The 22,098-nt window shown below is 37.8% G+C and overlaps 1 pseudogene; it reads right to left on the minus strand.

Moving 5' to 3' along the window:
• Window positions 1-2,197: 2,197 nt before the first annotated feature.
• Window positions 2,198-6,252, minus strand: LOC122679041 (annotated as a pseudogene).
• Between the last annotated feature and the right edge of the window lie 15,846 nt (window positions 6,253-22,098).

Consider the following 22,098-nt stretch of genomic DNA (forward strand, 5'->3'; position numbering starts at 1 on the left):
TGCTATACAGTGGGTTCTCATTAGTTATGTTTTATGCATAATGTGTATATATGTTAATCCCAATCTCTCAATTCATCCCAGTGCTCTTTCCTCCCATGGGAGCCATACGGTTGCTCTCTACATCTGCCTCTATTTCTGCTTTGTAAATAAGTTCATCTGTGTGATATTTCTAGATGCCACATGTAAGTGATATTATATGATATTTGTTTTTCTCTTTCTGACTTACTTTTCTCTTTCTGACTTACTTTTCTCTTTCTGACTTACTTCACTCTGTATGACAGTCTCTAGGTCTATACATAATTCTACTAAGGGCACCACTTTGTTCCTTTAGATAGATGAATCATATTCCACTGTATATATGTAGCACATCTTCATTATCCATTCCTATGTTGTAGGATATTTAGATTGCTTCCATGTCTGGGTTGTTGTAAATGGTGCTGCAAAGAACATTCAGGTGCAATGCTCCTGTTCCAGCTCCCAGCCTCCGTGTGAGCTGGTGAACACTGGTTCCAGTCTGGGGTATACAGGGCTGTGGCACCAATGTCGTGTGGTTCTCACTCTGTCCAGTCTGACACAGATCTGCTGCTTCACCCTCCTCGGACAACCTCAAATGCTTCCCTTCTGTCTCAACCAAATTCCCCAACAGTGAGGGGCCTTCCTCAGATGTGGGAATCTTTCTCCTGTTCAGCTCCCCACACCAGGGTGCAGGCCTAGTCCTTCTTTCCCTCCTTTTCCTTCTACCTTCTGTATTTCATTCTACCTACTTATGCTTGGATCCATATAGTCCTTTCCAATGACCAAGGTCTTCTGGTAATGTTCAGCCAGTGTTCTGAGAGAATTGTTCCATCTGTGGATGTACTTCTGATGCATCCATGGAGGGAGATGCACTGCATGTCCATCCACTTCTCCACCATATTGGAACACTGAGAAATATTTTTGCTTATTCTCAGATACTCCTATAAACCAATTCAAATTCCAAAGAAAAATCTAGGTAATTGCACTGTAGAAGAAAGAAAGAGAACTCAAAAGGCATGTAGTTATACATGTTGCATGGAGCCAATCTTCTCCTGGATTTTAGAGAAGATTCAATAGCTTATCTCTTGCAGACTCTGTAAATTTGATCTCTAGAATTCATTTGATTTTTGCTTCAATAAATTGCAAACATCACTTTTTATCTTAGGGAATTTATACTACATTTTCTTTGCCACATTTCTTTTGTTCAAAGTATAGCAGTACTATACATTAAAATCAACTTGATTAGCAGAAAGAAAAGACTCCACTGACCTTTCTGAGATTTAGTTTGTATCAGTAGCATGACCAGTAACAGTACCAAAGGCTCAGTTGGAAATAGAAACTAGAATAGAATAGTAAACGGCAATTTGGCATTGTATGGAATAATAATTATTGCACTCAAATAAGGGATGCTTTAGATAGTGAAAGCAGCTTTATTCAAGCAGGAAAATTCTGTGGAAGACATAGACTGTACTTCAGGTTTTAAAGTAAGACAGTGCAGTAAATTCTTACATTATAATTCAACTCACAGGTATAGGTAGACAATCTCTCAGAAATTCAAAATTTAGCAGTGTAATTAAAAATATTTTCATTTGGGGTCATACAAAATTTGACTGATATTTTTCTTATTCATCACATAAAGAATAATCAAAATGTATTATCTTACTGTGTGAAAACATATTTTGTAAAATAATTATAAATTATATCTTACTTTATAATTTGTACAATCTGTTCACACATTAAAAATTATGACACTTATGAAACAATATTCTCAGGAGCATAATGCTATATCTATTATAATTGAACTATTTTTTAACTAAATAATTGATTTCATCATTTCTTTCAAGTAGTCAGTTTTGTTCTAAAACTATAACTACAGCTCCACACATTTTATTCACATGCCAAGTTCTGAAAAGTTATCTAACACATAGCTCATAGAAAGCCATATTGAAAACATTTGTTTCTTACAATGTTATCTGTGGAAAATATCACATTTAAAATACTGCATTCCTGAAATCATAAAGGAACAGGTTTGTAGAGCAGAAAGTCTAGCAGGAAATGAGCTTGGAAGGAGGCCCTAAATTGGCAGAAATTGCTATATAATCTAAAAATATACACAGAATAAGACAAACTAGACCAAGATTAAAAGGAAAACATTTTTTCCTTTATGCATTTTAGAATTTCCTCATTTGTTTGAAGTAAACCAGACTTTCTGGACCGTATCTTTAAAGGCTTGTTTCACTTGCTGGTTCCTTAGGGTTTAAATGAAGGGATTCAGCAAAGGGGCAGCTGAGGTATTGAGCACAGCTACTTCTTTGTTTAAGGCCACTCTGTCATTGGCTGATGCTTTTATGTACATGAAGATGCAGCTTCCATAAGAAATGGAAACTACAATCATGTGGGAAGAACAGGTAGAAATGGCTTTCCTCCTTTGTTGGACAGAAGGGAATTTGAGAATTGTCTTGATGATATAAGCATAGGAGAGAATCACTAACATCAGTGTGGACATCAGTGTCACCACAGCCAAGAAAAAGGACGTCAGCTCTAGAAAATGTGTATCTGAACAAGAGATCTGTAGGATGGGAGAAGAATCACAGATAAAATGATCAAGACATTGGAATCACAGAATTCCAACTTGAGCCCTAAGATCACTGGAGGAAAGATCATCAGGAACACAGTTACCCGAGAGCTGAGTACAAGTTGGTGGCAAACTCTATTGCTCATTAGAGTGGTGTAACGGAGGGGTTTACATATGGCCACATAACGGTCATAGGACATAGCAGCCAGAAGGTAAAATTCAGTGACTCCCAGAAAAATAAAAAAGAAATAACTGAGTCATACAATTCATATAGGAAATAGTTCTGTCCTTTGTGACAAGGCTCACCAAGAACCTTGGAATGCAAACTGTGTGAATGAAATTTCTAAAAAGGAGAAATTCCGTAGAAAGAAATACATCAGTGTGTTAAGGTGGGAATCTAGCAGAGTGAGCAGGATGATGGTTAAGTTTCCTGTCACACTGAACACACAGGTGAAAAACAGAAAGAGAAAAACTACAGTCTGCAACACAGGGTCACCTGTCAGACCCAAAAGAATGAACTCTGTTTGCACTGAGTGGTTCTTCGTTTATCTCATAGGAGTTTTATCAAACACAGACAAAAAGATCTGGAAAAAAAAATAGGATTGGCTGTGAGAGTCAATAAGAAAAAAACAAAGAAGATGAGAGAGAAGCTAACATTAAATTGATGCCAACAATATGCTAAGCACCATGTTTGGGGATGTACATAAATTTTCTTGTTAATATCTGCAAAACCCTCTATGAGTAGAGTATTACCATCCCTCTTTTTAGAGAAAAAAAATGAGGCTTAGATTAAAGATTTTTTCTGAGGTATATATCTAAATCTCAGCTTTTTAATAGAAATATGTTGAACCTTTAATGAATATAAATATTTAAGACACAACAGATAAAATCCATCTGAATCCCTTGGGTGAGATCTAAGCATTTATATTTCTACAAAGTTTAAAGTTCACAGCCAATGAAGATGTACTGTGTTAGTAATTCAGTGGGATGTTGAACCCAAAGCCTTTTACATTCAACACCTTTGCTCCTTTCAACTTTATCATAATGAATATCCACTACAAGGTCTTAGTCTTAAATACATGAATAAATTTAGAGTGTTTGTGAATTTACTTAAAATCTATGGAAATTATATATGAAGAGGGCATATATAGTTTTTTTTTAAACAAAGGGCAAATGACACATTATTTTTAAGACTGACTACAATAGATAATACTGCTTCAAGAAGGGCAACAATAAAACATAATTGAATATCAATGTCAGTTGGGTGGTAAACCAGAAAATTACAGATTGGACTTAAAAATCATAGAAAATAGTCACAGTATCTTAGATCTAAAAGAGAATTTATGGATAACTTGACTAATCTTTACATAAAGCTAAAATTCTCAGCAAAATCAAGAAAAGAATCTATTTAGCAAGATTTTACCCAAGGATACAATTATGACAGTTGACAACTTTTACAAATAAAACTAGAATATAAACAATAAATAAAAGGGAGAAATAATTCTATAAATTCAAAAAGGTTCAAACTCTTGCAACCATATTTCCAGTAAAGGTTTTCAAATCTCTAAACACATTTTAGAAATTAGCTACATTGCTTTTAAGACATATACCAGTTTTTCTTCATCTTCCACATGTCTTCTTAGCCTCCTTGTAGATGAGATGTACTACTTCCATACGAAGTTTACCACTTACATGATTCCTAACAGACAAAATTACTGTAAAACTTTCAATTGATGGTAACGATTCTTTTTCTCAACATGTTCAAATAGTCAGCTTTCTTTTAAAATCTATCGTATATTGTATCTAAAATGTCTTACCATTCTATGTTTCATTTCCTTTCCTTAGTTTCTATGTCGGAATTTAAGCCTGAATAGTACAATTATGTGTTGCTTCCTTAATAGTTTACTCTTAGGGTGATTTAAAAAGATAAAATTTGATCTAGTCCAGAGTGTTTGTGTGAATATCACAATGATTTCCAGAATTAAATGAGGAAAGATTTAGAGTAATTAATGATATCTTCTGTGTCAAATGCTGCTTAGTATTCTTGTCTGCTAAATGAAAATAATCTGTTCTTTTTCACATATATTCTCATGTAATAAGCATCTTAATAACTTCTATTTTTAATTAATGAATAGATGTATGTCTTTTTAAGAGGATATAATTGTGTGAAAGAAATTGATAACTAAAAAGTGGCCAAATTTTGATTATAGAGTGAGGATGTCTCTTTTTTGAGATCATTTTATTAGTCTTCTTTTCTCAACTTTTTCATTGTTAAGTTTATGCAGTTAATAAAAACCCCAATGGACAGATTTAAATCATCTTATGAACAGACACCCTTTATATGTTGTATTTCTATACAAAAAAGATGAAAAACAATTATCCAGAAAGAAAAAAATCAAACTGCTTATAAATATCTGCCTTTGATTTCCAGAAAATTACCTTAATTCACAGTTAAAAACAAAAGATCCAAACTCTAAAGCACTTACCTTAGTTCCTGCATTGTCCTGTATTTTTGCCTAAGATGTGAAAAGGGATAAAAAATGGATTATCAATGTACTCAAAGTCTAGACAATATTGTTTCAGCAAGAAATGAAAAGAAAAATAGCTTTTAAGTTGCAACTCAATGCCAAAAGGTGGAATGTATTCTGTGTTTCTGTAAATTTTCCCCTCCCACCTCTCTCTTGTATGAAAATGTAAACTGAGGCCAACATTCTGGATTTGGGTAGTAGAAGCTACTTTATTTGATTTTAGCCAAAATAAGATAAATTCTCTAGAATTTACTGTGAATATGTCCAAATGATATAATACATATTATTAGTATAATACATTCTTATATTCCTTACATGTAGAAATAGAAAAAATCCAGGCACTTTTGACAAAAGTGTTGGCATATCCTCCAAGTAGGGAGATGTCTTATAGTTAATTTCACACACTAAATGAATACGCTTTCTTTAATCGTTTATTTACTTACTTACATACTCAAGGGATTCACTGAGAAGGTAAAAGAAGCAAAACTACACAAAGAAAAGTTACCCTTGGGACTAATGAATCAAAGACGCTAATTATATGCAATAAAACTGACTTGTATAACATATTATCATACAATGTGAAGGGCGAATATACCTATAGAGAACAGAGGTTATTAAACATCTCTAAGACAGTAAACAAGAACAATTGGTGGGTCAAGATCATATTCATTATTCAATGACTAGCTTTAGTATTTAAGGTTAAAGGTAAAAATTCCATCAGATTTACCACATTCACAAAAATTTTCATTCAGTCAATCCTTGTTGAGATGACCGAAAAGTTACTAATTTTATCATGAATTGTGGCATGCTCCAAGGTGGTTAATTTGGGTATCAATGACCTTAGTATGTAAGACTTAAGTAGAGAAGTATTTAAGACTCCAAGAAACATGACTGAGTGAAAGGAGATATGAGGCTAAATGATGATGTAAGAATTGTATCCAAGGAATGTAAAAAACATGTGACACTTAAAGTGGCTCAAGAAATTAAGGAAGAATGACATCCAGACATTAATAACTTTATGGTATTTCTTCCAAGTGTGTTAAAATAAAAACATTAAAGGTAACGTTATTCCTACCCTTGACTTACCATGTATGAGAGAAAGAGAAACCCCAAGAAGTGAAAAAAACGGAGCATTATCCCGCTCACATACACTCATATCTTGCCCCCTGCTCTCTTCTCTTCCCCCTGGTAACCACGAGTTTGTTCTTTAACTGTGTAAGCCTGTTTCTGTTTTGTTATATTCGTTTCTTTCATTTTATAGATTTCTTAAGAAAATGATAGCATACAGTGTTTGTCTTTCTGTGGCTGACTTATTTCACTTAGCGTGATACCATCCAGGTACATCCACCATGAGATATTACCTCACACCTGGGTCAGAATGGCTATCATCAAAAAGACCATAAATAAATGTTGGGAGAACGAGGACAAAATGGAACCTTAGTACATTGCTGCTGAGAATGTGAACTGGTGCTACCACTCTGGAAAATGGTTTTGTGGTTCCTCAAAAGACTAAAAATAGAACTGTCATATAATCCAGCAGTTCCACTCCTGGGTATTTATCTGAAGAAAATAAAAACACTAATTTGAAAAGATACTTGTATGCCAATATTTATGGAACATTATTTACAACTGCCAAGATATGGATGCAATCTAAGTGTTTATCAACAGATGAAAAGATAAAGAAGATGTTGTATATATATGCATATAATAGACTAGTATTCAGCCATAAAATAAAGAGAGGTTGCTTTTGAAATACTAGTATCATATATAATTTAGAAAATGAAAACAAAAGATATTCTTTTGAAAAAATTTTTTTAAATTTTAAAAATTTTAAAAATTAAAAAAATTTTTTTTTCTTTTCTTTTCTTTTAATTAGTTGGAGGCTAATTACTTTACAATATTGTAGTGGTTTTTGCCATACATTGACATGAATCAGCCATGGATTTACATTGGGGTGCACGTGTCTCTTTCAGATCTGGTTTCCTTGGTATGTATATCCAGGAGTGGGATTGCTGGGTCATATGGCAGTTCTATTTCCAGTTTTTTAAGAAATCTCCACACTGCTTTCCATAGTGGCTGTACTAGTTTGCATTCCCACCAACAGTGTAAGAGGGTTCCCTTTTCTCCACACCCTCTCCAGCATTTATTGCTTGTAGACTTTTGGATAGCAGCCATCCTGACTGGTGTGTAATGGTACCTCATTGTGCTTTCGATTTGCATTTCTCTGATAATGAGTGATGTTGAGCATCTTTTCATGTGTTTGTTAGCCATCTGTCTAACCCTAACCCTAATCCCTTTTCTCAGAACAAATTTTGATGTCCAAGAGGAAGGGGTGGGGGTGGCAGGAGGTGGCAATGAGTTACTCTATTCTTGCTTAGGTTTTATTTTTTCCAGCGTTATTGAGATATGGGGTGGCAGGAGGTGGCAATGAGTTACTCTATTCTTGTTTAGGTTTTATTTTTTCCAGCGTTATTGAGATATAACTGACATATACAGTTTTATAAATTAAGTTGTACAATATGTTGATTTCACACTTGCATATTGCAAAATGATTACCACCATAGAATGAACTAACAACTCCATCACATTACATAGTTACTGTTTCCTGTTTTGAGGTGAAATCATATAAGATCTACTTTCTTTGCAACTTTCTTGTATATAATACAGTATTATTAACTATAATCACCATGCTATACATTACACCCTCAGAATTTATTTGCTTTATTACTGAAAGTTTGTACTCTTTGACCAAACATCTGTTTATCTTTGCAAGAACATATAATGGAGAAATATATGTCTCTCCAATAAGTGGTTCTGGGAAAACTGGACATATACATATAAAAGAATGAAATTAGAACAATCCCTAACACCATACCATAATCAAAATGGACTGAAGACCTAGATATAAGGTCAGACACTATAAAACTCTTAGAGGAAATCAGAGGCAGAACACTCTTTGATATAAATCACAGCAACATCTTTTTTTTTGTGTGTGTAATAAAGTTTTATTAAAGTATAAAGGAGATAGAGAAAGCTTCTGACATAGGCATCAGAAGGGGGCAAAAGAGTACCCCCTTTGCTAGTATTAGCAATGGAGTTATATACTCTCCAATGAATCCAAAGAATGTCTGGAGGTTGCAAAGACCTCACCAGACCCACTCCCATAATTTACATTTTAAGATAACGGAGTTGGCTAGATCTTTTTTGACCCATCTTCTCAAATAGTACAAGTTACAATAAAGCAAAAATAAATAAATGGGATCTAATGAAACTTAAAATCCTTTACACAACAATGGAAACCATAAACAAAACAAAAAGACAACACTCAGAAATGGAGAAAATATTTGTAAACAAAGCAACTGAAAAAGAATTAATTTCCAAAATATACAAGTAGTGCATGCAGCACTTTACCAGAAAAAAACAAAACAAACAAACAAAAAATAAGGACAAACATCCCAGTCAAAAAATGGCCAAAAGAACTAAATAGACATTTCTTCAATGAAGAGATACAGAAGGCCAACAAACACATGAAAATATGCTCACCATCACTTAAGTATTAGAGAAATGCAAACAAAACTACAGTGAGGTATCACCTCACACCACCAGTCAGAATGCCCACAACAAAAAATTCTACAAACAATATATTCTAGAGAGAGTGTGGAGAAAACAGAATGCTCCTACACTATTGGTGGGAATGTAAATTGATACAGTCACTATGGAGAACAATATGGAGGTTCCTCAAAAAACTAAAAATAGGACAAACATATGACCCAGCAATCCCACTCCTGGGCATATACTTGGAGAAAATAATAGTTAAAGGAGATATGTGCACCTGAATGTTCACTGCACACTATTTACAATAGCCAGGGCATGGAAGTGATCCAAATGTCCATCAAGAGAGGAATGGAAAAAGAAGGTATGGTGTATATATATATATAATATATACATATATATATATACACAATGGAATATTACTCAGCCCAAAAAGGAATGAAACAGTGCCATTTGCAAAGACATAGATGGACCTAGAGACTGTCATATAAAGTGAAGCATGTCAGAAAGAGAAAAACAAATATCATTTAATATCACTTACATGTGGAATATAGAAAAATGGTACAGATGAACTTATTCTCAAAGCAAAAATAGAGACACAGATGTAGAACACAAATGTAGAGTTACCATGGGGGGGAAGGGATGGTGAATGAATTAAGATATTGGGATCAACATATATACACATTATGTATAATATAGATGACTAATGAGTACCTACTGTATAGCACAGGAAAACTCTATTTAATAACAGGAGTAGGGTGTTAAAAAGATGAGTAACACTTACTCTTAAAAATGAACTAATATTGATAACAAAAAGAAAGTATTACCATTCAACATAAGACACTGTCAATAGTATCCTTCAAGTTAGTCCAAAACAAGAAAAAGAAAGTAAAAAATCAGGCTGAGTTACAGCTTTGTTTGGAACTATTCTCTGGATATCAATTATTTGTGGACAATAAAAGAAAAACCAATATTGAATATGTGTGTTAACCTATTATGGGTAATACCCAGCAATAAAAATGTACTTAATACTCATTTAAAGAAGCTGAGATAGTAAATTTTATTTTATATGCATTTAGTCAAAATTATAAAAAAAATAAGATGAGAAAGTATCAACAAAAGTAAATATATATTGAGGGTAATCACAGAATAAAAAAAGCACAGGTCAATTCTCTTCACAAGATGTCTCATTCTTTTCAGAATGAGCAATTTTGAAAACTATGAAAATTAAAAATAAAATATTTAACTGTAAAAGTGAAGTTGCTCAGTTGTGTCTGACTCTTGCAACCCCATGGGCTGTAGCCTGCCAGGCTCCTCCATCCATGGGATTTTCCAGGCAAGAGTACTGGAGTGGGTTGCCATTTCCTTCTCCAGGGGAACTTCCCGATCCAGGGATTGACGCCAGGTCTACCTGCCTTATAGATGCTTTACCATCTGAGACCCCAGGGAAGACCACTATTTAACTGTATCACTAAACAAAAATAGATGGTAAAATATAATATCATCTCATTTAAAAGTATAAGGTATGCAAAAGACAGCCCTCAGATTGGGAGAAAATAATAGCAAACGAAGCAACAGACAAAGGATTAATCTCAAAAATATACAAGCAACTCCTGAAGCTCAATTCCAGAAAAATAAATGACCCAATCAAAAAATGGGCCAAAGAACTAAACAGACATTTCTCCAAAGAAGACATACAGATGGCTAACAAACACATGAAAAGATGCTCAACATCACTCATTATCAGAGAATGCAAATCGAAAGCACAATGAGGTACCATTACATGCCAGTCAGGATGGCTGCTATCCAAAAGTCTACAAGCAATAAATGCTGGAGAGGGTGTGGAGAAAAGGGAACCCTCTTACACTGTTGGTGGGAATGCAGACTAGTACAGCTGCTATGGAAAACAGTGTGGAGATTTCTTAAAAAACTGGAAATAGAACTGCCATATGACCCAGAAATCCCACTTCTGGGCATACACACTGAGGAAACCAGATCTGAAAGAGACATGTGCACCCCAATGTTCATCGCAGCACTGTTTATAATAGCCAGGACATGGAAGCAACCTAGACGCCCATCAGCAGACGAATGGATAAGAAAGCTGTGGTACATATACACCATGGAATATTACTCAGCCATTAAAAAGAATTCATTTGAATCAGTTCTAATGAGATGGATGAAACTGGAGCCCATCATACAGAGTGAAGTAAGCCAGAAAGATAAAGACCATTACAGTATACTAACACATATATATGGAATTTAGAAAGATGGTAATGATAACCCTATATGCAAAACAGAAAAAGAGACACAGATGTACAGAACAGAATTTTGGACTCTGTGGGAGAAGGCAAGGGTGGGATGTTTCAAGAGAACAGCACCGAAACATGTATATTATCTAGGGTGAAACAGATCACCAGCCCAGGTGGGATGCATGAGACAAGTGCTCGGGGCTGGTGCACTGGGAAGACCCAGAGGAGTCGGGTGGAGAGGGAGGTGGGAGGGGGGATCGGGATGGGGAATACATGTAAATCCATGGCTGATTCATGTCATTGTATGACAAAAACCACTACAATATTGTAAAGTCATTAGCCTCCAACTAATAAAAATAAATTAAAAAAAGAAACAAAAGAAAAAAAAGTATAAGGTATGAAAAACATCATAATCAGAAAAATATGAATTCTTTCTGAAATGTAACTTGAGATTCTATTTCAGGGAAATCCACAAACAAGTTGAAGTGTGGTAAAAAGCTGGGGAAAATAGTCACATCCCACATAACAATCAATATGTCAATATACACAGAAGTAATAACAACAGTGCTCAGTTTTTGTGGCATCTTTGTCTGGTATCAGGGTGATGGTGGTCTCATAGAATGAGTTTGGGTATTTACCTTCCTTGGCAATTTTCTGGAAAAGTTTGAGCAGGGTGGCTGTTAGTTCTCTAAATTTTTGGTAGAATTTACCTGTGAAGCCATCTTGTCCTGCACTTTTGTTTGTTGGAAGACTTTTTTTCTTCTTATTATGATATTGATTTCCATGCTTGTGATGCTTCTGTTAAGATTTTCTGTTTCTTCTGGGTTCAGTTTTGGAAGGTTATACTTTTCTAAGAATTTGTCCATTTCTTCCAAGTTGTCCAATTTATTGACATATAATTGCTCATAGCCTCTTTTGTATTTTTGTGTTGTCTGTTGTGATTTCTCCATTTTCATTTCTAATTTGATTGATTTGATTCTTCCTTTTTTTCTTGATGAGTCTGGCTAACAGGTTATCCATTTATCTTCTCAACCAGCTTTTAGTTTTGTTGATCTTTGCTATAGTTGCCCTTGTTTCTTTTTCATTTCTTTCTGCTCTGATTTTTATGATTTCTTTTCTTCTACTAACTTTGGGGTTCTTCTGTTCTTTTTCTAATTGCTTTAGGTGTAAAGTTAGGTGGTTTATTTGATGCTTCTCTTGTTTTTTGAGGTAGGCTTGTATTGCTATGAGTTAACAAGGACTAGGAGATGAGAGAAAGGAAAGGACTTTCAAAGCTTGGTATAAACAATGGATAGGAGGCACAGTGAGGATTTATAGTTCTGGAGGGAAATAGGTCAAAGATTAGAAGGTAATGAGTTATAAAATCTATATGATGGAGGGATTGAAGATATTGGTAAAGACAAGGTCTAGTTTATAGCCAGGCCAAGGAGAGCTCAAATAATTAGAAGTTATACCCAATAGAATATTACTCAGCTATAAAAAAGGACATATTTGAGTTAGTTCTAATGGGGAGGATGAAATTGGAGCCTATTACACAGAGTGGAGTAAGTCAGAAAGAAACACCAATACAGTCTATTAATGCATATATATGGGATTTAGAAAGATGGTAATGATGATCCTATGTGCAAGGCAGCCAAAGAGACACAGATGTAAAGCACAGACATTTGGACTCTGTGGGAGAAGGTGAAGATGGGATGATTTGAGAAAGTAGCATTGAAACATGTATATTGCCATATGAAAAAAGATGACCAGTGTAAGTTTGATGCATGAAGCAGGGCACTCTAAGTTGGTGCTCTGGGACAATCCAGAGGGATGGAGTTGGGAGGGAGAAGGGACGGTGGTTCATGATGGAGGGATACATGTGTACCTGTGGCTGATTAATGTTGATATATGGCAAAAATGTCAGTATGTCTGAATGCTGTAAAGAGTAATATTGCATAGTCACCTAGAATGTTAGGTCCATGAATCCAGGCAAAGTGGAAGTGGTCAAACAGGAGATGGCAAGAGTGAACACCAATGTTTTAGTAATCAGTGAACTAAAATGGACTGGAATCTGTGAATTTAACTCAGATGACCATTAAATCTACTACTGTGGGTCAGAATTCCTTAGAAGAAATGGAGTAGACATCATAGTCAACAAAAGAGTCTGAAATGCAGTACTTGGATGCAATTTCAAAAACGACAGAATGATTTCTGCATTTTCAAGGCAACTTGTTCAATATCACACTTATCCAAGTCTATGCCCCAACCAGTAATGCTGAAGAAGCTGAAGTTGAATGGTTCTATGAAGACCTATGAGACCTTCTAGAACTAACACCCAAAAAAGATTATAGGGGACTGGAATGCAAAAGTAGGAAGCCAAGAGATACCTGGAGTAGCAGGCAAATTTGACCTTGGAGTACAAAATGAAGCAGGGCAAAGGCTGACAGAGCTTTGCCAAGAGAATGCACTCGTCAAAACAAACATCCTCTTCCAACAACACAAGAGAAGACTCTACATATGGACATCACCAGATGGTCAGTTATGAAATCAGATTGATTACATTCTTTGCAGTCAACGATGGAGAAACTCTATACAGTCAGCAAAAACAAAACTGGGAGCTGACTGTGGCTCAGACCATGAACTCCTTATTGCCAAATTCAGACTTAAATTGAAGAAAGTAGGGAAAACAACTAGACCATTCAGGTATGATTTAAATCAAATCCTGTACAATTATACAGTAGAAGGGACAAATAGATTCAAGGGATTTGATCTGATAGAGTGTCTAAATAACTATGGATGGAGGTTCGTGACATCGTACAGGAGGCAGAGATCAAGACCATCCAAAGAAAATGAAATGCAAAAGGGCAAAATAGTTACCTGAGAAGGCCTTACAAATAGCTGTGAAAAGAAGAGACGCAAAGGGCAAAGGTGAAAAGGAAAGATATACTCATCTGAATGGAGAGTTCCAAAGAATAGCAAGGAGAGATAAGAAAGCCTTCCTCAGTAATCATTGCAAAGAAATAGAGGACAACAATAGAATGGGAAAGACTAGAGATCTCTTCAAGAAAATCAAAGATACCAAGGGAACATTTCATACAAAGATGGGCACAATAAAGGACAGAAATGGTAGGGACCTAACAGAAGCAGAAGATATTAAGAAGACGTGGTAATAATACACAGAAGAACTATACAAAAAGATCTTCATGACCCAGAAAACGACAATGGTGTGATCACTCACCTAGAACCAGACATCCTAGAATGCGAAGTCAAGTGGGCCTTAGGAAGAATCACTATGAACAAAGCTAGTGGAAGTGACAGAATTCCAGTTGAGCTCTTTCAAATCCTAAAAGATGATGCTGTGAAAGTGCTGCACTCAATATGCCAGCAAATTTGGAAAACTCAGCAGTGGCCACAGGACTGGAAAAGGTCAGTTTTCATTCCAATCCCACAGAAAGGCAATGCCTAAGAATGTTCAAACTACCACACAACTGCACCCATCTCACAGGCTAATAAAGTAATGCTCAAAATTCTCCAAGCCAGGCTTCAACAGTATGTGAACTGTGAACTTCCAGATGTTCAAGCTGGATTTAGAAAAGGCAGAGGAACCAGAGATCAAACTGCCAACATCCGCTGGATCATCAAAAAAGCAAGAGAGTTCCAGAAAAACATCTATTTCTGCTTTATTGAGTGTGTGGATCACAATAAACTGGAAAATTCTTCAAGAGATGGGAATACCAGACCACCTGACCTGCCTCTTGAGAAACCTATATGCAGGTCAGGAAGCAACAGTTAGAACTGGACATGGAACAACAGACTGGTTCCAAATCGGGAAAGGAGTACGTCAAGGCTGTATATTGTTACCCTGCTTACTTAACTTATATGCAGAGTACATGATGTTAAATGCTCAGCTGGATGAAGCACAAGCTGGAATCAAGATTGCCAGGAGAACTATCAATAACCTCAGATATGCAGACTACATCATCCTTATGGCAGAAAGCAAAAAAGAGCCTCTTGATGAAAGTGAAAGAAGAGTGTGAAAAAACTGGCTTAAAACTCAACATTCAGAAAACTAAGATCATGGAATCCCATCTCATCATTTCATGGCAAATAGCTGGGGACAAAATGGAAACAGTGAGAGACTTTATCTTTTTGGGCTCCAAAATCACTGCAGATGGTAACTGTAGCCATGAAATTAAAGGACAACTACTCCTTGGAAGAAAAGCTGTGGCCAAACTAGACAGCATATTAAAAAAGAGACAAAAAAAAAAAAAAAAAAAAAAGCGGAGACATTACTTTGCCAACAAAGGTCCATCTAGTCAAAGCTATGGTTTTTCCAATAGTCATGTATGGATGTGATAGTTGCAATATAAAGAAAGCTGAGCCCTAAAGAATTGATACTTTTGAACTGTGGTGTTGAAGAAAACTCTTGAGAGTCCCTTGGACTGCAAGGAAATCCAGCCAGTCAATCCTAAAGGAAATCAGTCCTAAATATTCATTGGAAGGACTGATGTTGAAGCTGAGGCTCCAATACTTTGGCCACCTGATGCAAAGAACTGACTCATTTGAAAAGACCCTGATGCTGGGAAAGATTGAAGATGGGAGAAGAAGGGGACGACAGAGGATGAGATGGTTGGATGGCTTTACCGACTCAATGGACAGGAGTTTGAGTAAGCTCTGGGAGCTGGTGACGGACAGGGAAGCCTAGTAAGACATGACTGAGCAAATGAACTGACTGAACAGAACTATAAGGAGGGCTTCTCTGGTAGCTCAGCTGGTAGAAATCAGCCTGCAATGCAGGAGTTCATGGTTCATATTCTTGGTTTGGGAAGATCCCCCAGAGAAGGGATAGGCTACCCGTTCCTTCTTTGTTCGTTTTGGATTTGTTTTCTCCACTGATCTCCCGTAGCATATTGGGCACCTACCGACCTGGGGAGTTCATCTTTCACTGTCCTATCTTTTTGTCTTTTCATAGTGTTCATGGGGTTCTCATGGCAAGAATAGTGAAGTGGTTTGCCATGCCCTTCTCCAGTGAACCATGTTTTGTCAGAACTCTCCACTATGACTTATCCATCCTGGGTGGCCCTACACAATATGGCTCATAGTTTCATTGAGTTAGACAAGGCTGTGATCCATGTGATCAGATTGGTTAGTTTTCTGTGACTGTGGTTTTCATTCTGTCCGCCCTCTGATGGGGAAGGATAAGAGGCTTATGGAATCTTCCTCTTGGGAGAGAATGACTGAGGGGGAAACTGGGTCTTGTTTTGATGGACGGGCCATGTTCAATAAATCTTGAATCCAATTTTCTGTTGATGGGCAGGGCTGTGTTCCCTCCCTGTTGTTTGACCTGAGACCAAACTATGGTGGAGGTAATGAAGATAATGGTGATCTCCTTCAAAAGGTCCCATGCATTCACTGCTGCACTCAGGGCCTCTGACCCTGCAGCAGGCCTCTACTGATGCGTGCCTCTGCTGGAGACTCCTGGACACTCACGGGCAAGTCTGGGTCAGTCTCTTCTGGGCTCACTGCTCCTTTCTCCTGGGTCCTGGCTCCCACAAGGCTTTCTTTGAGCCCCCAAGAGTCCGTTTCCCCAGTCCTGTGTAAGTTTTGACAGCTCTGTGGTGGGGTTAATGGCGACCTCCTCCAAGAGGGCTTATGCCATACCCAGGTCTGCTGCACCCAGAGCCCCTGCCCTGAGGCAGGCCACTGCTGACCCCTACCTCCATAGGAGACATTCAAACACAGTTCTGGCTCAGTCTCTGTGGGGTCTCTGGGTCCTGATGTGCACAAGGTTTGTTTGAGCCCTCCGAGCGTCTCTGGCGGGTATGGCGTTTGATTCTAAACGCAACTTTGCCCCTTCTACCATCTTGCTGGGGCTTCTACTTTGCCCTTGGATGTGGGGTATCTATTTTTGGTAGGATCCTACACTCTCCTGTAGAAGGTTGTTAAGCAGCAAGTTGTAATTTTGAAGTTCTCACAGGAGATGAGCGCGAGAGATGATTATTATTTGGCCCTATAGTTATTAAAGTCAAAAATTACAAAAGTGTAATTGTGGAAAACTGTGGAGAAATAAAAGTTAAAATATGTAAAATATTTCTAGTTGGAAAAATGTGGAGAGGGGGAGGAGCCAAGATGGCAGAGGAGTAGGAAGGGGAGACCACTTTCTCTCCTACAAATTCATCAAAAGAATAACTGAACGCAGAGCAAACTTCACAAAACAACTTCTGATCGCTAGCTGAGGTCATCAGGCGCCCAGAAAAGCAGCCCACTGTCTTCGAAAGGAGGTAGGACAAAATATAAAAGATAAAAAGTGAGACAAAAGAGCTGAGGACGGAGATCCGTCCCGGGAAGGGAGTCTTAGGCGGCATTGCTTGGGGTAGGGTCCGGGCTTGAGTGCCCTGAGGACAATCGGAGGGAGCTTCTGTGAGTTGCCAACTTGAATCATGGGAGACCAAAAGAGAGAGAGAAAATTAACCGGCCTGAACACACTGCCGGCCGTTCGCAGAACAAAGGGACCGAGAAAGTCCAGAGAAGAGCTCGCAGGCTGGGGACCGGCCCAGCGCCGCCTGAGGCAGGAGGCAGTGGGGAGGGGAAGGTCCCGGCGAGACACAGGGCGCAGGCACCGGACCAGCGCGGGTGGGACTGGGGCTGGGGACGCGGAGGGCAGAAGGCGCACGCACCCAACTGGCGCCAGCGGAAACTGAGACTGGGTCCACGGAAGGGAGTGGGCGTGCCACACCTGGGGAGAGTGCGCCCATCAAGCCCCTCGCTGCCTGGACCGCTCTGATGGGGAAGGCACAGAGAGCAGGCGCAGCTTTTCCTTCCGCGCTTTTGTGGAACACCCGAGGGCTGGAACCTCACGCAGCACGGGGCGCGCTCCATATAGAGCAGCCGGGAGCCTGAGCAGCGCAGACGGAGAAAGCAGCGTCAGCCCCTCCCGGCAGCGCCAGTCCGCCCCCGCAGGGCCAGCCCCTCCCCGCAGCGCCAGCCCCTCCCTGCAGCGCCAGCCCCTCCCTGCAGAGCGACAGAACTAGCTACCTGAATAAGAGTCCACCTCCGCCCGCCTGTGTCAGGGCGGAAATGAGGCGCTGAAGAGACTGGCAAACAGAAGCCAAATAAACAAAGGGAACCGCTTCAGAAGAGACTGGTGCAACAGATTAAAATCCCTAGAGAAAACACCGACTACACTGGAAGGGGCCTGTAGTATCGAGAAGTGTAAGCTGGAACGAGGAGCTATCTGAAACTGAGCCGAACCCACAGTGACCGCAACAGCTCCAGAGAAATTCCTAGATATATTTTTACTTTTTTTTTTTTTTTAAGTAAGGGAAAAAAAATTTTTTTTTTATTTTTTAATTTTTATTTTTTTTTCTCTTTTATTTTCCTTTAAAATTCCCTATTACTCCATTACTCCTTAACTTTCATTTTCATAGATTTTTACGATTTCTTTTAATTAGGGAAAAATATTTTTTTCTTTCTTTTTTTTTTATTTTTTCTTCTTTCCTTTTTCTCTTCTATTTTCTATTTTTCTTTTTCTCTTATTTCTTTTAAAGTCCTCTAGTACTCCTCTACTACTCCTTAATTTTCATTTTCAATACACTATAACCTTATAAAAAAAAAAAAAAGAAGAGAAGCCCTATTTTTACCGAAGATTATTCTCTCCCAATCTTGACTCTCCGTTTTCTACCTCAGAACACCTCTATTACCTCCTTTCTCCTTCTCTTCCCAATCCAATTCTGTGAATCTTTGTAGGTGTCTGGGCTACGGAGAACACTCTGGGAACAGACAGCTGCGTAGATCTGTCTCTCTCCTCTTGAGTCCCCCTTTTTCTCCTCCTGCTCATCTCTATATCCCTCCTCCCTCTCCTCTTCTTCATGTAACTCTGTGAACCTCTCTGGGTGTCCCTAACGGGGGAGAATCTTTTCACCATTAACCTAGAAGATTTATTATCAGTGCTGTATAGTTGGAGAAGTCCTGAGACTACAGGAAGAATAAAACTAAAATCCAGAGGCAGGAGGCTTAAGCCCAAAACCTGAGAACACCAGAAAACTCCTGACTACATGGAACTTTAAGTAATAAGTGACCATCCAAAAGCCTCCATACTTACACTGAAACAAACCACCACACAAGAGCCAATAAGTTTTAGAGCAAGACATACCACACAAATTCTCCAGCAACGCAGGAACATAGCCCTGAACGTCAACATACAGGCTGCCCAAGGTCACACCTAAAACATAGACCCATCTCAAAACTCATTACTGGGCACTCCATTGCTCTCCAAAGAGAAGAAATCAAGTTCCACGCACCAGAACACTGACGCAAGCTTCCCTAACCAGGAAACCTTGACAAGCCAATCGTCCAACCCCACCCACTGGATAAAACCTCCACAATAAAAAGGAACCACAGACCACCAGAATACACAAAGCCCACTCCAGACACAGCAATCTAAACAAGATGAAGAGGCAAAGAAATACCCAACAGGTAAAGGAACATGAAAAATGCCCACCAAGTCAAACAAAAGAGGAGGAGACAGGGAATCTACCTGAAAAAGAATTTAGAATAATGATAATAAAAATGATCCAAAATCTTGAAAACAAAATGGAGTTACAGATAAATAGCCTGGAGACAAAGATTGAAAAGATACAAGAAATGTTTAATAAAGACCTAGAAGAAATAAAAAAGAGTCAATTAAAAATGAATAATGCAATGAATGAGATCAAAAACACTCTGGAAGGAACCAACAGTAGAATAATGGAGAAAGAAGATAGGATAAGTGAGGTAGAAGATAAAATGGTGGAAATAAATGAAGCAGAGAGGAAAAAAGAAAAAAGGATCAAAAGAAATGAGGACAACCTCAGGGACCTCTGGGACAATGTAAAACGCCCCAACATTCGAACATAGGAGTCCCAGAAGAAGAAGACAAAAAGAAAGGCCATGAGAAAATACTCGAGGAGATAATAGCTAAAAACTTCCCTAAAATGGGGAAGGAAATAGCCACCCAAGTCCAAGAAACGCAGAGAGTCCCAAACAGGATAAACCCAAGGCAAAACACCCCAAGACACATATTAATCAAATTAACAAAGATCAAACACAAAGAACAAATATTAAAAGCATCAAGGGAGAAACAACAAATAACACACAAAGGGATCCCCATAAGGATAACAGCTGATCTATCAATAGAAACCCTCCAGGCCAGAAGGGAATGGCAGGACGTACTGAAAGTAATGAAAGAGAATAACCTACAACCTAGATTACTGTATCCAGCAAGGATCTCATTCAGATATGAGGGAGAATTCAAAAGCTTTACAGACAAGCAAAAGCTGAGAGAATTCAGCACCACCAAATCAGCTCTTCAACAAATGCTAAAGGATCTTCTCTAGACAGGAAATGCAGAAAGGTTGTATAAACGTGAACCCAAAACAACAAAGTAAATGGCAACGGGACCACACCTATCAATAATTACCTTAAATGTAAATGGGTTGAATGCTCCAACCAAAAGACAAAGATTGGCTGAATGAATACAAAAACAAGACCTCTATATGTGCTGTCTACAAGAGACCCACCTCAAAACAAGAGACACATACAGACTAAAAGTGAAGGGCTGGAAAAAAATATTTCACGCAAACGGAGAACAAAACAAAGCAGGAGTTGCAATACTCATATCAGATAAAATAGACTTTCAAATAAAGGCTGTGAAAAGAGAATAAGAAGGACACTACATAATGATCAAACGATCAATCCAAGAAGAAGATATCACAATTATAAATATATATGCACCCAACATAGGAGCACCACAAGTTGTAAGGAAAACGCTAATGAGTATGAAAGAGGACATTAATAGTAACACAATAATAGTGGGAGACTTTAATACCCCACTCACAACTATGGATAGATCAACTATACAGAAAATTAACAAGGAAACACAAACCTTAAATGACACAATGGACCAGCTAGACCTAATTGATATCTATAGGACATTTCACCCCAAAACAATCAATTTCACCTTTTTCTCAAGTGCACACGGAACCTTCTCCAGAATAGATCACATCCTTGGCCATAAATCTAGCCTTGGGAAATTCAAAAAAATTGAAATCATTCCAGTCATCTTTTCTGACCACAATGCAGTAAGATTAGATCTCAATTACAGGAAAAAAATTGTTAAAAATTCAAACATATGGAGGCTAAATAACACGCTTCTGAATAACCAACAAATCGTAGAAGAAATCAAAAAAGAAATCAAAATATGTATAGAAATCAATGAAAATGAAAACACAACAACCCAAAACCTATGGGACACTGTAAAAGCAATGCTAAGGGGAAGGTTCATAGCATTACAGACTTACCTCAAGAAACAAGAAAAAAGTCAAATAAATAACCCAACTCTACACCTAAAGCAATTAGAGAAGGAAGAAATGAAGAACCCCAGGGTTAGCAGAAGGACAGAAATCTTAAAAATCAGGGCAGAAATAAATGCAAAAGAAACGAAGGAGACCATAGCAAAAATCAACAAAGCTAAAAGCTGGTTTTTTGAAAAAATAAACAAAATTGACAAGCCATTAGCAAGACTCATTAAGAAACAAAGAGAAAAGAACCAAATTAACAAAATTAGAAATGAAAATGGAGAGATCACGACAGACAACGCTGAAATACAAAGGATCATAAGAGACTACTACCAGCAGCTCTATGCCAATAAAATGGACAACTTGGATGAAATGGACAAATTCTTAGAAAAGTATAACTTTCCAAAACTGAACCAGGAAGAAATAGAAGATCTTAACAGACCCATCACAAGCAAGGAAATCGAAACTGTCATCAGAAATCTTCCAGCAAACAAAAGCCCAGGACCAGATGGCTTCACAGCTGAGTTCTACCAAAAATTTAGAGAAGAGCTAACACCTATCTTAATCAAACCCTTCCAGAAAATTGCAGATGAAGGTAAGCTTCCAAACTCATTCTATGAGGCCACCATCACCCTAATTCCGAAACCAGACAAAGATGCCACAAAAGAAGAAAACTACAGGCCAATATCACTGATGAACATAGATGCAAAAATCCTTAACAAAATTCTAGCAAACAGAATCCAACAACATATTTAAGAAATCATACACCATGACCAAGTGGGCTTTATCCCAGGAATGCAAGGATTCTTTAATATCCGCAAATCAATCAATGTAATACACCACATTAACAAATTGAAAGATAA

Source organism: Cervus elaphus, chromosome 3 (assembly GCF_910594005.1).
Source record: "Cervus elaphus chromosome 3, mCerEla1.1, whole genome shotgun sequence".
Lineage (NCBI taxonomy): Eukaryota > Metazoa > Chordata > Mammalia > Artiodactyla > Cervidae > Cervus > Cervus elaphus.